The sequence below is a fragment of the Manacus candei genome, unplaced genomic scaffold (genome assembly GCF_025592945.1).
Source record: "Manacus candei isolate 608988 ecotype Guabito, Panama unplaced genomic scaffold, ASM2559294v1 h1tg000011l, whole genome shotgun sequence".
NCBI classification, from domain to species: Eukaryota; Metazoa; Chordata; class Aves; order Passeriformes; family Pipridae; genus Manacus; species Manacus candei.
In genome coordinates, this window is record NW_026138059.1 from 23,902,821 (window position 1) to 23,926,717 (window position 23,897).

Sequence of the window (23,897 nt, forward strand, 5' to 3'; positions counted from 1 at the left end):
ACTTAAACAACTCTTCACCTTCAGGATATATTGATTCATATCTGATTTTTATCTGCAGCTAGGAAGACAGGAATGAGTGGCCTGATCTCTTTCAGATCATCCCCAGATCCTCACTCAGAGCCGTTACAGTTCACAGGAATTACCAGTGTAAAGTGCAACCAAAGAAGCTCTTGGCAACTGTTCTTCAGTGGTTCATGTGAGGCTTTTGTATGACCACATGTTGTGTGGACTGCGGAGGCTGGTTGGCAGGTGAATCATTCCTGTTTTTCACTACCTGTGACATATTTCTTTCTAGTAGAGGCCAGGACTTGACCAAAACCATCCAGGCTCAAAGTTCCCATGTGAGAACAGACTCCACACGTGCCAAAAAAGGCAAAAGTAGCAGTGAAGTGAGACTATCTTTTGGGGGTTTGTGGTTCAACCTTCCCTAGCTCAAGTAAACTTTTCAAAGTTCTTTTGCCTTAACTCTCCCACAACACTGGCTTGTTAGGTGTACTTCACTTGTTCATACTTCTTTGTAAGATGTTTCATTTTAAAGCTCTTTTCAGTTAGGTCATCCTGGTCCTGTGTTAGCTACAGTAATGATCAAAGGCCACCAACTAAGTTAGAAAATCTAGGCATCCAGAGCTTCCCCCAGCAATAAACCTCCAGACTCACTGATGAGAACGTCCCCAGGCAAGCCACACACCACCACCAAATGAGGCAAATTCAGCTCTAAGAAATTAAGTTTCCATTCTTTTTTTCTTTATTTTTGTGTCCCTGCAAACTTCTTCACCCATTATCTTAATACCATGGAGAAACATGTCATCTTCACTTTGATCCGTTTTCCTGAATAGAGAGTTAAGTGGTATATGCTCGTACTGACAAAAAAGCTTCCTTAAATATTAGTTAAAAGAGAGATGTGTGTAATTACTCAGCTTCACTCATTTACTCTTTATTACATTACTCTCATGGGTAAGAAAACAAAAAATAAAGACAGAGTGAGAAAGAGGTCTCTTGATCTCTTAGCTGTTGATAAAAGCTACAAAATGAGGACTGGGGGAAAAAATGTTACCACATGTGCTGATAGAGCACAAGAAAGATTTATTGGGAGCTAGTTACACAAACTGAATAAGAGGGCTTTTGTCTGGACTGACAACTAATTGACATGAATTAGATTACGAGATAGCTGCCTCAAAACCTCTACAACCAGAACTGTTAGCAGAAATAGCACGTTTGATATCTTTCAGAAAGCCAACATGGCTGTCTTTGAGTGGAATCCAGTCCAACAATGTAGTGAACAAGTTTTTCACGGGAAAATGTGAATTATTTGCATCTGTTGTACTGCCATGGCAGGGCAAATTCCTCTCTACACACAGTGAGTTGCATTTACAGAAAGTAACACAGTTTTTTCCCTTCTAAAAACAGGATCAGATGAGGTCACAGTGAAACACATGTGAGAGTGGGGTGGCAATGCTCTTCCCAGCTGCACTGCATGGACTGCAGAGCACACAGTGACAGTGGCTCCACTAAGGGGCAAAATCAATCTTTGCTTTCCCTGTAATTCCAAGGGGAAGAAATCCTCATGTCTGGAAACAAATGCAGAATTTAACATACATACCTTCATATTGTAACAACAGAAATTAACTTAGAAGGAAGCCACACTTGTGAGGACACTCAATATTATAATCTATCTCAAAAATAGGCGCTTTATTTAAAACAAACAGAACAGGTTTGGTGGTAGAGTTGTTTGTTTTGTTATGTTTTACACCTTTCATAAAGCATGACATGAATTTCAACAATCTTCATATCCTTTAATAGTAGGTTTTGATCACAGTCTTCACCTGTGCTCTGCATTCTAGTATTTCTTGAGAACTGATTTTATGAGATCAAAAAAGAATTTTAAGTTCAGATTAGTTGAGTTGATGAAAATACTCAGAGTACTATGGTTCAGAAACAGCAAGATGTTCAAATACTAATGCTAAAGGCTTAGAATTGACCTATAGATTTGGGTATGTGCTAAAACATCAACTTGAAGTGTATTTATAAGATAAGCCATAGTTTCCTTTTCTCCCTCCCTCTTTTCTTCAGCATTTTCAGACCACTTTCAGGAATATTGTAGATTTCCCCTGTTTAAGAAACAAACAATTAAAGCACCTTGAAACCAAAGATTATTTTTTTAAAATGTCATCTGAAAAACTCTGAAGTCAATAAACCACACAGCACAAAAGCTGTCTTTCTCTTCATCTGCCCTTCCACCCTACTTCATATGTATTCCCTCCAGTGAGACTGGAATACAGTTGCAGTTGGAATCTCAGTTCTACAGAGTCTGCAGAATCTACAGTGGTAAAGCAGTGGGATTTAACAGTTACTTCAATAGAATGTTTTTCAGACTGAAGACTTTGAAGCTTCTGTCCAGAAAGCTTAATAACCCAAACTGAGGAAAATACAGGGGCAAAAAAAAAAAAAAAAAAAGGAAAAAAAAGAAAAGAAAAAAAAAATGAAAGAAATTTCTCACTAGAAGATGCTTGAATGTAAATGAAGCAAGACTAATCTATTTTTACTGTAGCTTAAATTACTAGTAAACTCACAGGGAAAAAAGTTTTCAGCATATTCTCTCTGACATTACTTTTTAATTGATTCCTTGCTATGAACATGTTGCATTAGTACAACTGTGTTGATACTGGCTCTTATTCGTTTTTTTTTGTTTAGTTTTGTTTTTGTAAACCAGAAATCAATTGCACTTAGATAGGGCAACAGTATGCAGCAAATGAAATACAGTTTTTGTTATGCTTTTACAACAAAGATGGTTTGGACATGCTAATTTCAGCTAAAGTATGAATAAATATACTTAATCTATTTTTGGACTTGCGTTGTGCTAAGAGCCAATTTTAAATCAGAGCTCGGCCTAAGCTATACAGATGGAATCTTAAAACACTCTTCCTGTGGACATAGGTTCCCCCACAATAGTCCATTCAGTGACAGGGAGCTCAGAGTAGAATAGCTGTTTCATGCAATCTCTGATTCTTTCATCACCTAAAGCTAAACTGAAGCACCTCAGCAGTGCAAACAGAAGAGCAGATACTGGTCGGGAAGAAAACAAAATGTGCAAAACAAGAATCTTCATCTATTTCCCATCGTGATTTATCAACATATACACATGTGCAATTGTCAGATTCAGTTTCACTAGTGGGTGCACAGGGCAAGATGATGTTATCAGGCCTTTCTGCAGCCCTGTGCCACGGTCCGAGGGGGCCATGACATAGCACGGATGGGTCCGGAGACAAGGCAGGGGTGCAGATGGAATGCTTTATTGATTTTTTTATCAGTTCAGGTGGGGAAAGGGCCAGAACATGGAGTGGAGCATGAGACAGACAAACAGGGGAACAAATCGGGATAGGGACACAGGCAAAAGGAGGAGGAACGTGGGAGGAGCCGGGGAAGGAAAGGGCGAATGGTGGCTGCCTCCTCTGTGCAGCTTCTCCGGCCAGTCAGAGAGGGGAGCGGGGAAGCAGGGAAGGAGGGAGCGGGGAAGCAGGGAGCGGGGAAGCAGGCATGTCAGGGCACGCCCGGGAATGTAAGTATAGGGGCAATATACAATGTGTGTATTTATAAGCACATAAAAACTGTAAAGTCCGTATAATAAAGTCCTGTCAATTGCTGTATATCTTCCTCCATGCCTGGAACTGTTCCCATCGTGAATCTTGCTCCTTCACAGCCCTGCATATCCCCATCACTGCAGACAGAGCTGTCCTCACTGGATGTCTTTGAGGCTCCCTCCCAGGTGGACAATAGTAGTGGAAGTTTTGTTTGCTGGATGAAAAGAGTTAGTTGCAGACTGTAGAACTTCATGCCTAAATGTCATTTTCTTGTTCACATGGTACAGTAGCTAAATGATCAGGACATCAATAAAAAGCTACCAGTAGAAAAGCTGTATGAAGGAAGGAGAGGGACAGAGCCTTACCATAAAGTTGAAATGAAGATACAACAAAACAATAAACAAGAAGTCAAGTGCATTGCATGGTGAAAGTAAACTGTTGGGAAATGTCCAGTATGTGGACCTACAAAGCAATAGGAAACTGAGGTGGACATACAGCAATTCTCTGTAATGTTTAAAGAACCACCCCCAGAGAACATATGAAATGATGCAGAAGTTGTTTTTCCTTTGATAGATAACACCAGATATTTAATCCAGCCTAGTACAGACACTGACATACTTCTAGCCCTATGACCTATGTACCAACTCCACACAGGACAGAGGACCTCTAGACTGGACAAGTAAGGATTAGGATAGTCCAGAGGCAGTGAATAAGAATCGCTCTGCCAAGAGTCTCACTTCTCTAGTGCAGGACAGTACTGGGCTGAGGGAATTGCAGCCTTGGAGGAGTCCAAGCAATGCCAGCCTAGCAGCCAAGTTGTTCCTATGAAGACCCTTCATCTCACAGCTAGGGTTTCAGAGAGTTCATCAGACCAGCATCAGCACAGTTCCACTACCAGTGATGCGCTACAGCCCCAGCATGGAACTTGCATCTGGACCCACTCCCAAAAGTTCAAGATTCACAGGTTAAACATGTCTTTGCAGTACCTATATTCAGAGAAAAGGTAAATCTGTGGTTAAGCTGGTAGTCTGGGACTCAAAAAATCCAAATTCTCCCACAGCCTTCTCATTTGAACTTGAGCAATTCACTTCATCAGGCTGTCCTCTGGTTCCACAGTAAGCATTGAAAGAAGATTTTTTTTTTTTACCTGGTTACCTTGTCTTTTCAGAGCACAGGATGCTCCTCAGAAGTTCTCACACTGCAGGTATGAGGTGTGCTCATAAACAAGAGTGTGATTGAGGCTTTCAGGCACTACTGCACCAAAAATATATAATACTTGCTGAAAAATAAAATATCATATTGAAAGCAGAGCTAAGATGACAGGAGTTAAAGGTCAAGAAGCTTTTTCAGAAAAGTAAATAGTCCAGAAGATATATAACTTGCTTTTTGTTAAACTCAGTACTATCTCTTTCTAGTTTTGAGAGGATTAAATGTTCTAAAAATTCTAAATATTTACAGACAAGATATATAAGTGAAATGGATGTATACCGAAGTTCTTCAAATATTATCCTTCACTAATATCTCTACTAAAATAGCAACTGGAAACATGCAATTAAAATCAGGGCTTGGAAATACTGTGTGCAAGGACAGTGCTTGTATCTCAATAGGGAAGCACTTCTGTCTTTGTGCTGTTTATCAAGGCCATTCAGAATTTGTGATAACTCCAATAGAATGTAGCTCTTCTTATCCCCTGATCCAAAGAGGTTTTTATTGCAGACTCACCAGTATAGGGCCAGGACTTACAGCTGAATACTCTCCTTTTATTCACCAGAGGACAATATGGAGAGACTCAAAATCATGTTCAAGTATTCTAGACAGTTACTCTTAAAAACAGGAAAGAAATTATCTGCACACACTGTGGCTTTCATTGAGTGTAAATATTTCCACTTGTCTGCAAATGTAACTGTGAAGTACAAAGAGGATCTTACACAGCATTATAACACCTTTACAAAGGCATGTATTTCCTCTCCTGCTGTTTTTTCTTATGTAGACTTTTTTATCTATTTTGCCTTTAACACTATGAAGCTTTTAGATAATTTCCTCTGAAAATTATTCTTCTCTGAAGGCTAGTGTCAGTTGAAATATGAATAATCAAACTCTTTATTACTGAGCTTTTCAGTATCACAGTAGCTCACAGAGACATCTAGATTTTGAAGCAGAACTGAATATGGTGTCTCAAGCATCTGGAGTTATATTTTCCTCAAATTACACTTTCCTGTATTAAATCATTTGAGGCCATCCATAAACACCCAAGTGTTTAAATCAGCTTATTCACTTTCAAATGCTTATGTCTTCCTTTGTGCTGACAAAGAATTTTTACGTTATCCAATCACAAAACTTGCAGCATTCTACCACCAACTTTATGGAAACTGTATCACTCTTCAAAGCCCTAGACCAAATTCCCTGGGTTTACAAGTTTAGCCACAACTCACTCAGTTGAGAATCCTTTTGCTCAGAGGCAGGAGAATTCCATTTCTTAATCAGGCTCTCAAAATGCACCTACAGATGCACACACCATAGTTCCTTTGGAGAGAAACAGTTAAATCTCTGCTACTCGATACAGATCAGGGACATCGAACAAGGGTAGATTGGGAATTGTGCCATAGACTTAAGTGATAATCATAATAAAAGAGTTGGAAAAGGAACCTGCCTGGCTTTCATAACATATTTTGTGAGATTAAAGCTGTGGTGGTGAAGAAAAGCCAAAGCTTTAAACTGCTGAACTTCATTAATTCCAACCTGGAAATAACTAGGATGAACAAACAAGAAATCCCAATGGAATACTTCTACAGTACTTTGCAGAGTAAAACAAGACAGATTACCTTAGTGATCTTAGTGAGTAATAATCATTATTCTTCCCTGCAAATCTCCTGCCTCAGGAATTCATCTTGCATCACAAGTGTATTCTGTGTCTGGGATCCTCTGCTCTTTGCTGTTCTCCGCTACTTGCAGAAAAGAAGGCACTCTCTGAATACCTAATGAACATAAAAATATACGTGAGCTGTTACAAAATAGGGAAGTGTTTAAAGTGGATGACAGTCCCAGAGGTCAGACTTGTCAATTATTTGAGCAGTCTCTCCACTTTTAAAATATGTATCACATTTGTTTCTTTATCCAAAAGTGAAGTGTGTCATCACTCCATAGCCTGCTTTCCAAATGTTGAAAAATCAGTTCAAATCTGTCCCACATCTCCCTTTCTGACAGTCAGTCAGTTGCAAAGAGACTCTAGGAGAGAAATCAATCTTCTGCAATATTTTTGTTGTCTTGGTAGATACATCAGTGCGCAAGGTAAGGTATCAATTGCCCCTGCACAACGTGAGAGCCAAAGTGCGATGGATAAACTCCAGCAAATCCCATGACTCACTTTCCCTTAGTTAGGGAAAAAAAAAGGTTAAGGAACCCCTCAGAGAAAGTCTAGCCTGTATTTCGGGACTACCATATTGCTTTCAGAAATCAAGATAGATATGTTCCCTACAAGCCTGCAGAAGTGCCTACCCTCACAGATGAGAAATTCCCTGTCCTACTGTGCCCGCATGGTTTGTGAAAGAGGCACAGTATGTGCAGGACTTGGCCATTGCTACATCACAGGGTGAGTAGGCTTTCATATATGCATGTTTATATATTTCCAATCTTTCAAAACTATTTACAGTTAATTTCCAAGCCTCTATAAAAATAATAATTTACACTGGCTTTTCATGAATGAAAATAGCAAAAAAATAGTAATTTCTATCACTATGGTTTTTAAAATATAACCTAAAGAACTTGAACAATGTGTCTGGTTGCACTTTCAGAGATTACTACCAATGTATTTTTTACATTCCTTGAGCGAGATGTGAAAGTCATGTGGAAGTTTTAAAATTCACAGTGAATTACTTGATTTATGTTCTTCCACATACATTAATTTTTAGTACCATGCAAATATTTGTATTGGCACAGTATGCTCTGCTCTGGAGAATTTAACTGGATTCACAAATTGTTACAATATCCCTCTGTTAATTTAATCCTTTCACAGTAAATATTAATACATTACTATCTAGTAAGAAAAGATAAAGAAAAAATTAACTTGCAAATTAGATAAAGGTCTGTAACAATTACAGCATTAAAATTCTAAAGAAAAACTTTGGATAGGTTTTTAGTCTGACTACTCCCAGCTACTTCGATTTTCTTCAGTTTTTATGGAGGGGATTATACATATATACTGACGTTGGCTGCAAGAGCAGCGGGTCAGACCCAATGACCCAAATAGATCCCGTCTGCATCTATGTTTCAATAACAATGCTGTCAAATTAACAATAGCAGCAAAAAATGCAAGATTGCAAGTATCTCTGCATTTTTTACTGCATATAAACACTCCTAACAATTAACTAAACATTGTGAGACAAAGGTTGTTGAGTTTTACTATTCTTGCTTTCAGTGAAAATAGAATTTAAGACATTTTATAAAAGACCAGCCTTTTTCTCCAAGCAAGGAATAAATAGACAGTGTTTGTTAAACCTTTTTATTCAATGCAGCAAACTGCAAATTTTTGCCCTTCTGGTTTACTTTAATTTTGGCTCTTTGTACCAAACAGGATGAGCATAAAGCAGTCAAACATGTATAGAGGTTGAAACACCCTTGAAAGGCTACCCTGTTCTTGCTTATAATCTCCTCCCACAACACACAAGCCCTACCTACTAGCCTCTTTAGTGTTGGTTTTAGATGTCCAGGATCTCTCTCTATTCCTTTTAAGTTTCTGAAGGGGAAAATGAAAGTGTGAGAGAGGAACCAGGATAAGGCGAACCTTGCAAACACACAGGGTTTTTTTCAAATATTTATTTTTCTCATCTTGAGGCCTTTAGGTATGTTTGATTTAGGCACTGAAAGAGCAGTCATCCCAGCTGGTAGAAACTTTTTCACTAAGCAAACAAGCACAAGGATTAGAACCCTAAAAGTGTTCATGTTGCATCACACTTGGTGGTAGTTAAAATTTCCCCTCTAACCAGCTCAAATGAGTTGCCAAGTCAACTGAGCAATCTCACAGATATTTTTGTGACATTTTACTAGCAGCTCTGACAAATAAATGGATCTCATTAAAAAGTGGGTGCCGATTTCCAGTGATAACTTTTGCTAGTTTGAGAGATATCTGCAAATATTTTCTATTGACTTATTTTGCTACAAAACCTGTTCTGTATACACACATGCTTTGTGCAAATAAAAGCTATTGAGACATATATATTCAGATCTTGGTTGCAGAATTGTGCAAGTGGCTTTCTAAAGGCTAAATAAAGGTCTTTGCATACAGTGAGTACATGAAAATATCCTTAGGGTCTGCATGATGTGTTGTAGCAACACTGTTCCAGGAAGAGACAACAGTAGCCTACAACCAAAGTTCTTTGAGTGATTTATCTGGAATTATCTTTGAATGATTTATGTCCTTTGAGAAAAATTAGTATGAAGTATGTGAAAAAATCTCATAAAAGCTCCCTTTCAAGTGAATGAAAGAATAGTTGTTCCAGGAGCAAAAATTACATTGGTGCCCTCCAGTAGCATGGATGACATTGAAATACATGGTCTACAATGTCAAAAATATTTAATATATTCTGGTTTTACTTTTTAAGGGAGACACATATTTCAGAGGTATGGTACAGCAAGCTGCTAGATAGAGACAGGAGTCCTTCACTTTTCAGTGATGTTAAAAGCTAACAAGATGAGCTTATTAAAGCTCAGGCTTCCCAAAACAATTGGACCTTTACTTCTTTGGTTACCATCTTCATCCCAGAGTCTTCACCAATTAACTCCATCTCTTCAATGTTTCAGTGGTTACTGCCTGGGAAGTAGCAAATCTCTGCAGAATCCAACCCTGTATTGCTGGCTTTCTCAAAATACTCTCCTGTGGTCAGGTACAGGTGTGCAAAACCTGCTGTGATTACTGAGAGCCTTAAGCACTGACCTATTACATTCCTATCAACCCAACAATCTGGACCACTTTTAGGGAAAACATTCCAACTCTTGGAGAACGTGGCCCATCCAGGAGAGTCTCAGACTGAATAGGAACCAGGGCAGCCAGTAAAGGGGATATCCAGCAGAGATCTGAAAGTCTGAAAATATAACAGTACTCCATTCTGTGGCTGCAGGGAAGGCAGAGTGCAGACAGCCCAAATTGTTCAGATTCATTTCCTAAGCTGGAACAATTCTCAGAACCTGAGAGACCTACTGGCAAACACTGTGACAAGTCACCTTTTATTACCACACATACAGGTTTGCCCACACCTGCTGATGTGCATTGAGAATGTAGCTAACATTTCTAGTCTCGACTCATTTGTCATCCCAGTAAGACAGTGGTCTCTTATGAATGTTTCACAAAGAGGCATTATTTCTGTGTTGCAATGCTACACAATTTTTTCTTGAAATTTCATAATTTTTGGACCTCTAGCACACCATCAATTGATATGTTAGCTTATGTGATAAAAAGCTTGTTTGCATCCCCAGAAAGGAGTACAGATAGATGAAGGGGGGGGGGGAACAGGAAGCCTAACTAATACCCTGTCAGGCCCATTGCAGGATCCATCAAGTTATCTCACCAGAGGAGGACCTAAAGCTGCAGAAAGGGAGGGATCTAGATGATTTGGGAAGGAACAAGTGTAGGAAAACAGAAGAGAAAGGGGATGAAAAAGGGCTAGATGTATGTAAACAGCTACCAATTGATACATTTGTCTGGTCATGGTCTATGCCAGGTCAGCACAGTCTCTCCCATCTTCTTATAAAATTCCTTTCTAGCTCTTTTCGTGGATGTAGGGTGTCTATTAGGTGTACATATATGTGTATGGATGATGAGTGCAGCACTCAGGATCAGACTGCAGCTTGGAGGAGCTGTATACACACACACATATATGAATATGTATATGTGTTTTCACTAATGGAGCTCCATTATGGTCTGCAAAAGAGTGGAGCAGGATGAGGACTTTAGTGCTGTCTGTGCTTGTGTGACTGCTCTGGGTGTCTTTTAAAATAGAAATCTACTACAGAAATCAATTACTTTATTTTTTTTTTATTTAGTTTTGGGGTTTTGTTATTGTTTTAAAAAGAAGGAAGAATTCAATATTGCACTATAAAAAAACCACTTAACTTTAGGTTGATGTTAATGGATGATACCATATAACACTATTTCCAGATCATTTGTGTACTTGCTGTTTACCACAGACCTAACTCATCAGTCAAAATACCTCTCCTGTAATGCATCTGTCTGTCCCCTGGGATCTGTAAGGCTATGATGACCACTCCTCTTGTTCAAAAACATGATTATATCATCAAAGAAGAAGAGGGGTTTGGTAACTTTTTTATTCAGGTAATAATGTGGCTCTTATCCATCCAAAGGTGAATAGTCAGTCACCTGAAGTTGTGCCAGGGGAAGTTTAGGTTATAGGTTAGAAAAAGTTTTTTCACCCAGGGGGTGGGCAGGCACTGGAACAGGCTCCTCAGGGAAGTGGTCACAGCACCAAGCCTGACAGATTTCAAGAAGCATTTGGATGATACTCCCAGGCACATGATGTGACTCTTGGGGACGGTTATGTACAGGGCCAGGAGTTGAACTCAATGTTCTTTGTGGGTGCCTTCCAACTCAGCATATTCTATGATTCTGTAATTTTATATTTCCAGTATCTTTACAATGTATGGAAAGAAACATGGAGAAATGTGATGGGTAGCTGGTTTCCTAAACTGATACTATTGCTGATTGTAGTTTTAAGCAGCACAGTGTTTTCTAGGCAAAGTATTACTGTTCCTGCCCCACCCAAAAAATTTGGCTATATGCTTAACACTCTTTAGAAAGTCACTGGAATTCTTCAAAGTCTGCCATCTTGTCCTCTTTTTCACACTAAGAAAACAAACCAAAAAGAGTTTGAAATGTTACAAGCTGTATAAAAGCATATTTCTTAAGATGACTAAAAGTAGGAAAGTCTGGTCCAACAGCACATAGGCTCCAACAATGGAAAACTTTTGCAATATAATTAGATGTTCTTTACATTGTAATCCTTTTGTTTAGGGCAAGCTGAAATGATGCTTTTTCTAAAGGTTTGGGTGAGGTTTTTTTATATACGGAAATGATGTATAGAAATTTCATAGCAAGAGTTGAAGGGCTGTGAAGATGTGAAAAGCAACAAAATATGGTTTCAATATGTCAAAACATTCCCCAAGGAAACTAGATAAGGTTGTACTGAAAATTAAGCACAGATTGTTGGGTGATGAACAGCACAGGCCTGTACTTACTAAATAGTTCTCTCGGTCATCTTAGTAACATTTAGCTTATAAAAAGCAGCAGTGATTTGGTTACAGCAGATATGCAGCAGAAACAACATAGTTGGTGGTCCTAGCTTTTGCAGACTGTTGCTTTAACACAATGTCAAATAGAACAAATTTTGGTGATTTACTGTTGGACTAGATTTCACTCTCTGGGCAGCATGCCACGATGTTGGTGTCAGGGCTCTGTGGGCTGCACTAAACATATCTTTTCAAACCTACAGGCACATCTGACTCCTAATCTTTATGCACTATCCATTAGAGTCTTACTGTCTGTACCCTATCCATCATTTACTGCAAGTCTCTATACGTATTAAGAAAGTAAAAACGCTGTCTACCAAAATGTCACAGAGTTTTTTCACACATGGTCAAATTCATAGCTGGTACTGAAAATCAGAACTATATGAGAGTGAGCGGAAAATATGTCATTACACTCATGGGTTTAAAATAATATGTCTAGTTAGTATTTCATATCACAAACACCAGTATCTTAAAATGTTGGGACATACTCCTGCGATTCAAGTATTCTCCCCATGTAAAGGCAGATCTGACACAATGTAAAAGTTGCCTACAGAGTGATGAGCCAGCTGCAGCTGTCTGCTGTCTTGAAGTGAGGCAACAGGCAGCGGCTTCCTTTGGAGGAGCAAATGCATCCTGGGGTGTCTCCACAAGGGTCAGAAAAACAGATGAGAGAAAACTGTCACTTCAAAACATGACCATCAGCTCATACTGATTGGCTTTATAGTCACTGTGTAAAAAAAAAAAAAAAGAAGAAAAAAAAAGCAGAAATCTCTACCAGTAAGGAATAAATTAATAGCCCTCAAAACTAAGCTTCAAAACTCCACCAAACTCGGTCTCCTGGGCCTGGCAGATTAACTCAGCACTGCCCTCTGAATCATTTTGCTGCCAAGATGAGATAAAACAGCTATCCGCGTAGGAGACAACTATGCACAAACTGTCCTTGCTGAGCACATCGAAACTACCCAGCCGGCAACTCCAGAGTTTTGGCTAGAATTTCTACTGCTGTATTTACACTCACTAATTCTTTGTATTAATAGAGAGTTTACAATTATAGCAGAGAGTAAGATGCTAGCCAGGATTCCAGTTACAATCCTTATTTGACAGGAAGTTGATATGATTAGATTCAAATGATTGCAAAGCTACCTGGGGAGTACTGGCAGCTTTCTGTAAAGCGGAACTCTAGTATGTGATGTGAATAAAAGGCTCAGGTTCCACACAGTAACACTTTATCCAAATACTTGAGATCAATTATCTGGATTCTGCAGTTATTCAGCTACTCTGTCATGGATACTCAAATCCACTATCATCTGCTCTATCTTCCAAAATAATTAGCACCATCAATCACATTTGCTTAAAACATAAAAGAGCAAAGGAACTGGGAGTTTTATACAAGAAGAAGTTATTACACATAAATTATATGAATACATTAGAGTTTATAATTCCAAAACATTATACACTACAGTATCATTATTCCTCAATGTGTGTGAAAGAGCTATGGGAACCCACAAGCACCTTTCTCTCTTTGGCTTTTCTTAGAAGAAGTCACATTGAAATTTGCTTCCACACCACGGTGCTCATTAGTTTGAGGAAGACTGCAGCCAGAGGGAGTGTTGGGACTGGTTCTTTAAGAAAAAGACATCCCACATATGCGTGGCTGCAGCTTAGCAAGCAAACAGGGTTAACACACAGGCATTGCAAAATAGCTTAATTCCAGTCTATTCCTGGTACTTTGTTGGTGTGTGGTAGCAGCTAAGGCTAAATATTTTTCATACCAGAGCTTTCATTAGAGAAAATATCTTATAGTTTAGGAATTCTCAAGGAATATGTTAGTTCCAGATTACCAGAGATAAAACATGACTTGTAAGTATAAAAAACAATGAATTAACATTGCACATAGTCAAAACATAATTAGATAAGGTAAACATGGCACCTAAAATCAGGCTAAATTCAGTCTCAGTAAAAGGCACTCCATTTTAATCTTGGAATATTTTTTTTCATCAAAACTCAGCATATTCACAACAGATAATTTTCCCAAGAATTTTTTTGTTTTCTTTATCTATCTGGAAAAACTACTAGCAAACATAATTTCCTGAACATTATTTGACAAATATTTTCAGCTACACTTTGTCTTTAAACATCTGTAGAGCCAAGGGGCCATGAAAAATATTTTTATTCTCTAAATGTTATTGACTAAAATTGTAAAACTAGTAAGAAATACTCTGTGCCATTCTGTCTCCCCTATCCCAACCTATTCTGACAGGTATAATCTGCTACATCTTGAAAATTGTTTTCTGTCACTAATATTAACAACCTCCACTTTTTCAAAGCATCTTGTGCCACAAGAATTTAACAAAGAGCAGACTTGACATATTATCATGATACCAGAAATTATAAAATATAGCAGAAATAATTGAAAATTCAGAGAAAAGACTAGTGAAATGTTTTACTTTTCTTCTTTGTTTATGCAATTTTCTTCTCAGTATTATTAAATTCTTTTTTCCCTCTGTTAGAAAAAATATACTACCACCACATGGGAAGCATCTTCCTAGGTAAGGAAAAATTGGTATATGCAAGACAAGCTTGAAATATGTAAGAAAACATTATCAAATCTTGAATGATTTAAATAAATGAGTTATTTTAGTTATCATCATTTAATGCTGTGAATAAAAAAATCATAGTATTAAATTTGAGATTGAAGAAATATGGAAAGTAATAAGACAAGTAGGTGGTAAAAAATAGCTAAGACAGAAGCAAAATTTGAAATACATATGATTTTACATTATTGACTGCACATAAAGATTGGAGCTCTACTAGAAATAAAACTGCCATAGTTATAATCAAATTATATAATATTAGCCTCAGTAAGTGAAGCTAAACATATACCTGGAAAGTGAAATAGCTTACAACTTTGACCTCTAGATTTGTACGGCTGGTAGCATTTGAGAATAAGTTTACTCATGTGCAATAAAAATGTTCTAGTGAACTCAAATCTGCACTGAGGAAACTCCAAATAACAACCCATAATTGTTTTAAAACAGGTCCTCTCTATAGACAGGATTTTAAGACGCTAATCAAATCACTGTAGACCTCTTAGAGTGTTAGGCTTGATTTGGTAAAATCAATTTTGCAAAAAAATACTCATGAAATATTTGAGGTAGCACAGAAAACCTTAGTAGGAACCTGAAGGATGGCCATCTCAGTAACTGCTTTCTCTTTTTAGGCATTTTACACTGCGATAGGAGGAATATAAACACAAGAGAAGAAACCTCCTATGTGAAAATCAAGGTATGAAATGGGTGAATCTGCACAACATTGTCACATTATAGACTGGTCTTATTGAAAACAGAAGGATATATACTCAGCCACAAAAAAGGAAAAAGACGATAATCAGGATCTAAAACACAGTATGTATTTTATATATATGTACAGAGAATTCAAAGAAAAATATTTCAGACTGTTTTATTTTTCTTTCATCTAAGTATTAAATGTCCACAAATTGTCTTGGACAATTTGCTGCAGGCAAAGGAAGTAGCTCCTAAAAGAAAATGTAGTCTCCTTTCATGAGGAGCTCGCAGTGTTCTCAAACAAATCCCTTATCTGAGACAATTTGCCAGAAAACTGTACTGGTTTTGGTATTATTCAGACAGAATTTATAGAGCATGTTTTATATCTGACATTAAACTGCATTATGATGGAACATAAAGATTATGTTATAACATTCTGGCTCCCTGACAGCTTAAGGCACTTGTTCTGAATAGCAAATACTCTTGAATTTGAAACTTGCTTTCCTTAAACTTCCATTAATTCATTTTTTTGTGTTTAAAATTCCCTGTTCCACAAACAAACATCTCACACTTTATTACATCCATACTCCTGGAAAACTAGCATCAAAAAGATGAAAGTGGAGGTAGGGTTTTATTCAAGGAAATAACTGTAGGAAATCACGAGTTTCCACCTCCCAAAGGTTGAGTGGCTGAAAAGGAAAGATTAATTATCCTTCAGAGGTGCCTATTTCTATAAAGGGAGCCAAGTATAAACTTGTTAGCTTATACTTAACTTGTAAATATCTAACAAACACTTCTCCCGTGACAGATTTTAACCCTTTGTTGTTACTGCCTTTCCCGTGTGGCATGTAGGATTTGATTTAGAACAAGTCAAGCATAAGATAGCTCGACAAGAACATAATTTCTTAGTACTTTTGAAATAGAGACAAAACAAATTTTAAACCTTTCCCAATCTTTTAAAGAGGAACTTAATAAAACACCATAGTAAATTGCCCAGAAAATGTGTGAAATTTTCCCAGACACAAAGTCAAGCAAACATCTCATGGGAACACCATGAATAGTGCTACTCCCGAATTAAGTTTTGCTAGATGACCCATTAGGGTCCCTTCCAACTTACTTTGCATGTTTTCATGGAATAAAAAAAAGTACATCATTTTTTCCAAACTTTCCAACACCTTCAGACTCAATGGTTCCCCTGAATATTCTGTATCCTTGCTATTGCAGATCTTCTTTAATCATATAGAAATTTATATCTGTTTAGATCTCTTTTACATCTCTAATCCCATTGAATGTGTTCGCAGAGGATTTATATTTTGCTATTCAGAAGAAGTTTTCAGGAGAAGAACCACCCCTATTTCTATCACATTCCCAGTTCCACATTTACCCAAAGCAGTAGGGACCAAACTCTCCACCTCTGATGGATATCTTTGTTGGAATTACAGAAAAAGAACATTCTTATTCTATTTGTTTTTCCGCCATCTGCTTTGTCAGAAAAGTGCCAGCAAGGCTGCCAATATCAACAACAATGCAACATTTCCTGTTCAACCTTCTAGAAAGGAGAGATACTTTATAAAACTCTGTTGGAAGTGTATTTGACTACAGCCTCAAACAAGAGCCAAAACCGTTGGGTTTAGGTCTATTAAAAAGATATATCCTGCACAGTGAATGAATTTGTCTGTGTTTCTGTAACCAGTTTGCAGAAAAGCCCTGTTGTGCACTTTGCTTTTAAAAAAAAAACCATGAAAATGCATGTTAAAATATAGTTGTGTTTCTAGATATTAAGTAGAGTATTCCTGCATCTCATTTTCTGCTTCCATGTTGAAACAAATTTACATTTGTGGTAGTTTAGTCTAGGCCTTCCTTGGTGACCAGTTTGTAACCAAGGAAGTGCCCAGATTTACTGGGTATTCCCTACGATTTTTATGTAAACCTGGGTATAAGAAGAAAGGAGGAAAGGCCTTCGCCCCTCTTTCCTTCTGGTGGCTTCAGAGGCGTGGGTTTCCCTGTGTTGAGTCTGTCGTGTTGGGGAGCGAGGCCTGGTAAGGCCTTGCCGACCTTGGGAGACAGGGGTTGCCGGCAATCATTCCAACGCGACTTGCTGTTGTCCCAAGGAGAGTAGTAAGATATTCTTTTGCTAATTCTTTTAGTTGCTACACCTTGGGCTATTGATTGTGTATATTTTATTTTGTTTTTGTTCCTTTTTTCCCTTCCCCTTTCCCTTTCCCTTTTCCTTTCGAAATTGTATATATAACTGTAACATAAGTGTAAATATATTTATATATATGGCTTTAGCTGTCTCTCTCTCGTTTTGGTTCTCTTGTGGTTTTTTTTCCCTCTTCTACCTTGGTTCAGGAGGCGGGGGGTGTTTTTGTGGCAAGGTTTGGAGACTTGGCAGTGAACCAGCTTCAAACCATATCAACATTCCATAGGGGTTTTTAAGTCAAAGTATTCCTGTACAAATTATGGCGTTATTAAGCCAGATTTTCTAGAAAACTTCTGGGCTCCAAAGGCCAGCAAGATTAAAGAGATGACAAGAAAGACTATTGACACTTCATGCAAGATATCCAATAGCTGTGAATCACTAAATTCTGAAGGATCATTCACAGTCAAGCTTCACTTCCAAGTGAGTAACTGCTTCGTGTTTGATGGACCCTTGCCAGCAACACACACTTGCAGCAGACAGTACAAGCAGAACTGTCTGATACAAGTATTTAAAAAGGAACTCGAAATTTGTCTTGTCAACAACACTTAGTCACCTAGAAAAACCTGCTAAAAACTTTTGTCTGAACACCTCAATATTTTGCCCTGCATTCTCTGACAAGATTTTACAACAGAAAATTAAAATACAGCAGAACTAACTTTATTTCAAGAGAAAAAAGGAGCTTCTCCTGTAGTGATTACTTGAGAACCTAAGATGTTCCATTCAGGTTCACATTTTGCTAGTGTAGAGATTTCTGGACGACTGATCTCTACACAGTACATGTTTTCCTGGGATTTCTGGGCCTCATCTCTAGAGCATAAAGCATGACGCCATTGAATAATTCACATTCTAGGGCTCTGAGAAACTCTAGGGTCAAAGGGCAGAGGAGAGACAGCATATACTTAGGCACTTTGGTCTCTCTGACTGGTTACTTCCCACTCTCCTACCAGCAGCTGTCTTTGCAGAGAATCTGCTAACAGTGATGACAAATCACAAGACCACTTAGTTATGAAAGAATCTCAGAATGACTAAAGCACGAGAGTAATGCCTTTACTGTGGAGGTAGTTCATATAATTGTGAAAGGTGTTCCAGAAGAGCATCTGAAATGTGGCAGTATGTATGGAAGTCACATGGTCCTATTGTCTCCATGGAGTCTATCCTGGGAAACAAGACAGAGGCAGCCTAATGCTGGGGACAATACAGGAGAGCACATTGATGCAGGGCAGGAGACTAAGAAGGTTGGAATCTCAACAAAGATGATCTCTATGACAGTTGCCTTGATCAAAGTTCCCTGGTCTTGCTACTATAATATAGTACTAAGTGTTCAACTTTGATGGACATAGGGAGATCATTCCCCTCATACAGAGGCTTTTCTTAGATTTCTACCTTCTTCAACAAGAACTTCTCTCTCTTCTTGGTCTGTAGAGGTGTAGAAATCCTGAAGGCTGAAAAGCTGTTGTTCTGCCTCCAATGGATGTATTCAAGCACAGTTCAAGGTCTCACTTCAGCTACTGTTCCCATATGCTTCTCAGGTAGCAAAAATGAACCCTTGTGCTTTTTTTGGTTTGGGAGCTGATGAGATAAGTGCTATGGGGTTTTTCTAGCTCACTGGGACATATAAAGTATCCATCTGTTTGTGATGTGGCTCTCTTCAAGTGGGGAATCCTTCAAATACAAGCCTTTCTGAAGACACAGCACTTAAGAGACAGTTTAACAGATTGCTAATGGACAACAAACTAAGAGCTACAAAAAACCAAGCTAACATTGGGATTAAGAAAAAATAAACAAAGAACTGTGAGGGAAAATCAAAAGTTTTTCTGGAAGAGTGAGTTCACAGAGTAAGGAGCTCTAATCTGAATCACAGCAGTAGCTGTGCAGCTCTACAGCGTGAAACAGGAGGAATCGTAGGCGAGGTGAGTCAATACAGAGACACGAAGACAAAAAAATGTGCACATGCAGGTGAACACATGTACACATGTGGAACCAGCACCTGAAGACTTAACTCGAGGAGAATCTTAATTTGTAAAAATGAAAAGGAAAGGAGGGTGAGGGAAAGAGGAAATGGAAACAGAGTGACATATCCAGGTCTATTCAACCATCTTCTGACACCAAACCTGGTCTCCATTCTTCTATGCCAATGCTGTGCTCAGGCAAAATGAAATTAAGAAAAACAACATCCAGACACTAAAGAGGAAATAACATATTTCTCTTCATTCTGTTCTGTCTTCCCCCTGCTGTGTTTGTGTGTTCATTTTTAAAGGGCAACCTTCCACTGCAGTGTACTGATGCTTCTTTTTTGCCTCAAGGATTCTTGCCTCTTTTCTCTGTCTCAGGGTCCCTCAATACACAGGTGTGCCAAACAAGCCCACACTCCAGTGGATCAGGAATCCCTCCACTGCAGGAAGCAGATATTGTTGGGGTTTTTTCTGCTTTAGTTTTTTGGGGTTTGGGTTTTTTGGGGGGGGGGGAGTTGTGTGTGTGTGTTGGTTTTTTTTTGTTATCTTTTCTTTCTGAAAAAAGTCAAAACAGACTGAAAAGGAAAAGAAGCAAAAGAAACTCAACAACCACAAGTTTACTTTCTTCTAAAAGGTGTTCCTGACCAGTCAGATCAGATCAATTTGTCTTTAATTACTAATTAACCTGAAACTTACTTTGAATTGTAAGTAAATGAATAGGAACATATGAACATTGCAGCTTCCTTCTATGCAGAAAGGGCAGGTGGATTGGATCATGTTTTCACTGGCCAAAATAAGGAGCAGCACAAACGCAAATGAAGACAGCACTGAAGCAAGGTGAAACTTACTGCTCCAGAAATTCTATTCCTTTTTCAGCTCCCATTCAGTCAGATGTTATTCTTTTTCTCATTGTCCTTAATGGTTGGCTTGTAAAAAAGAATTGTCTGGGTTTGGGTTTTTTGATCTCTTCCTAAATAAACATTTCTGAATGACCATTTCAAGTGTTTTGGAGAAAGCTTGGAGTAAGCCAGCAGCTTCTCTGTCAGATCCGTTGTGAAGCTAACATGCAAGTACTTCTGCATATCAAAGCAAAAGGATTTGATGAAGAGTCCAGCTGTCCTGTTCCTAAGGTCAAAAACATTGTTTTGTCTTCAGCTTCTACAAAACGGATCAGGATTCCAATATCCAACTCCAGCTTTTGCACAAAGTAATTTTTGCCAATATGTTTTCCTTTGTTCACGATCATCTTTAATGACTTTTGTTTTTCTTAACTGAAGAAGGAGGAAGCAGTGAAGTGACAAACTTAAAACAAAGGCATCATTTATATATGACACTTTATATGTTAGAAGAACTTGAAGAACTGCTTTGGTTTAAAGCCAAGCATTCAGAGGTTAAGGAAGGCCAGAATGAGAACTGCCGGGGCAAACTTAATCAGGCAATACAGGCTTTCATTACATGAATGCACACAAATATTTTCTGTTGGACTCCTATCATTATTTGGCTATTGTATTGTGCTCATTACTGTGCATTATGTACAACCTGGTTTTAACTCCACAGAAGGAATTTCTTTGGGGAATAGTTTTATTGGTATTTCTCTTTTTTTTCCTTCTCAGTTCAGCTTTTCTCCCTCTTTTTGATCCCACCATATTCTGTCTCCACCATGTGTGGGCATCAGCAAGGTAGTTGTGAGCAGCCACTAATTTTATTTTCTGTCCCAGTATCCAAACTTGAACCAAGATTCATGGCCAGACTGCACATGAGGTACCCTTTTCAAGATGAGCATGACTTTAGTAGACCAGTTGAAGGGAGTATGCCAAAAAATTGTAAGGAAAGTACATGTGCAAAGTCCAGCTCTTCCTAAGACCTAGGAAGGAACTGAGCACAGTGAGCAAGGACCGACTTCTGAGCTTTGGAAAGTTTCCCAACAGTGTAAATTATAATATCTCAAAGGTGAATTGAGGCAGAGAATCATGAGGTGTACATAGAAGACAAATTTCAAGCCTCGTTATTAAAGTAAAGAATAGTAAAAGTTCCCAAAAGAAGAGAAATGCCAAAAACATTACCTTGCCCTCAGACAAGCCTGATTTTTTCCAAATATAAGATATAATACACAACTTGAGGCAAAGTTATGACATGGAAAAGTCCTAGCTTGGCAAGATTAAAAGCAACGTTAAAAGCACAGTTAAAAAGAGTTTGATGATGGGAAACATCTAGCAGGCTTATCCATAGATAATATTACTGAAAATGCTTGCCAAATGCAAAGATCTTCTTACAGTACCTCTTGTGGTGGGTAGATACTTCTTTTCTAATAGGCTTCTAGGCATTTTTAAATGAAATGAAATTCAAATCAAACAGACATTTTAGTGAGACCAGCCCACTCCTGCATGATTTTCTCATTCCTTATAATCTCTGTGTTCCCTATGAAAGTTCAAAATCTGATAGATGTGTTGGTTTAGCAGTGAGTAAATATGTCATAGCTTTTCACTTTAGGAACTCACAAATCACATAATATAGTTTTTTTCTGCAGTGTTAAAAGGGTGCACAGATCTCTATAAGAGTAAAGCAGACCTACTTTTTGCCCCAAAGATTGTGCACTCTTGCCTCCAAATATTTTTACAGCATGTGAAAATCCTGCCTAAGAAACCCATCTCAGCACACACTTCTAACAGAAAGGAGAAATTCCACTGGCTCACCAATATACTTTCGCATCTGTATTTATATCAACCATGTAGGTAATAGACCTCTAGAAAGTCTATCTGGCAGTTTGTCTGAAAAACCAAAGCTGACTGACAACAGGAAGAGGATTTAAAATCACAAGAATTTCACTACCAGACTTCCACTTTGCTTTGGCTTAGCAGATTTTCTTGCTTTTTCAATTTAGTCTATAAAATTTACTGAAATGCCAGGATCAGGGTATTGAAGTCATAATTAAGTTGTATATCAGACCAAACTGAGCGTCATATTGCTTGCTAGGTAATATCTCAATTTCTTCAGTATTCCCAGGCAAGCTTTCCATTCTGACTACAGTTAGCTTCACTATGAGCCAAGTAATCCTGTAGCCTTTCTGAGGTGTGAAGAGAAAATGTCACAGGCATCCATTGCCATTTATTCCTGTTTGCATAATTCTCAAACAGAAAAGCAGGTTGTCCTGGAGTCTCAGTATACTAGATGCTACAGTCTCATGGCCATTAATCACACGGGACATACAGGGCTCTGTAAAAAACCCCAGAGTTCAATGGTAGGTCCAGTCATTCAACTTCTTGTGATATAATACTACAAAAGGTTCCCCTTTCAGAGGAAGCTTTCACAAGGTCTGAAGTGGAAAGCCTTCACAGCATAAAACCTGCACACCTAAAGAACTCCTCGTGGGGAGGAGTGCAATGAACAAGGCACATCTTTAATATAAAGTGTAATGGTATTTAGCCAGACCTTAGTGGTTGTGCTTTAAAAGCATGCAAAGTAATGCTTGAATTTATTTGATATTATTTCTGCACATCTGTCTTTACATATAGTCCTCTGAAGGTATAAGCCTAAAATACTTCCATTTTCTACTAGCCAAGCACCCTATAACTCTGTTGGGCATGAAGAAAATGTGTTTTACTGATGATGACCTAGATTTTCTGAAGAAAAAAAATTAAAGAAAAGGTAGGCTAAGACAAATATGCTTTTTTTTTCCTCATCTGTCCAAAAGTTATTGTAGTGGTCTCTTGCTCAGTCAGTTGAGGTTCTAAGAAATAAGAATAAAAAGAGAAATTTGTAAATGGCTGCTTTATTAGTGAAACTAACACCAGCAGCGGAGTTCTATGCATAAGCTCACCAAAAGCATAGTTTAATGCTTACTTTTTGTAGCAATAATGGAAGCATATCTCTAAGAGAGTCTGCTTGAATCAGTTTATTGACGATATTTGTAAACGACTGCCTAAGAGCTCAGCATGTAACCTCCATTGTAAACTGAATCCATCAGGGGCAGTAAAGATCTAACTAAATGTCAAGCAAAAGTATTGCAACTTTTTAAAGCTCTAAGCCTTCTTGAGGAAGAAAACTCCTGAGCTATAAACATTGTGCACTTTATATTCTGTAGCAATAAATTCTGAAAGATGTCAGTATTGACAGAAGCTTTTCAACTGTGTCACCCTAAATGTCCTCAGTATATTACAGAGCAAATAGTAGTGCAGGTTGTGTCACAGGAGGGAAATATTCTTTGGTCACTCTCTTGCCAACAATAGTTATAAACCAAATATTACTTATTACAAATATTTCTTTTGAGACTGTTTCCCAGACTGCCAAAAGATTTATAGCATTTTCCCTATTGAGATTGGCTCATGTACAAAAACATCTTTATGAAAACAAGTCAGATGAAAAGGTTTTTTCCTACACCAAATAAATATACATTACAAAATTGCCCCATATTCATAAAAATATATGTACTCATTTTCCAAGAGGAAGAGACAGTTGATATATGCCATTCAGCTGAACAGGCAGTATTAAAGGCATCAGGGTGCTTTGTAGAAAGCAAACTAGACAACCTGGCACCATATTGGAGCAGTTAATAAGTTCACCTGAAAGGACCTCTTACTTTTGCCTA

General features: G+C 38.1%; 1 long non-coding RNA gene across 2 annotated transcripts; it reads right to left on the reverse strand.

Moving 5' to 3' along the window:
- Positions 1–1,509: 1,509 nt before the first annotated feature.
- Positions 1,510–17,163, reverse strand: LOC127466795 (uncharacterized). 2 transcript variants are annotated; one of them, XR_007902858.1, is made up of 5 exons: positions 17,059–17,163; positions 16,542–16,582; positions 6,401–6,553; positions 4,726–4,857; positions 1,510–3,792 (listed from the first exon to the last, which is right to left on the reverse strand). It is a non-coding gene; the product is annotated as an uncharacterized LOC127466795 (long non-coding RNA). The 2 variants fall into 2 exon arrangements; XR_007902857.1 differs by having other exon boundaries at positions 1,510–4,857.
- Between the last annotated feature and the right edge of the window lie 6,734 nt (positions 17,164–23,897).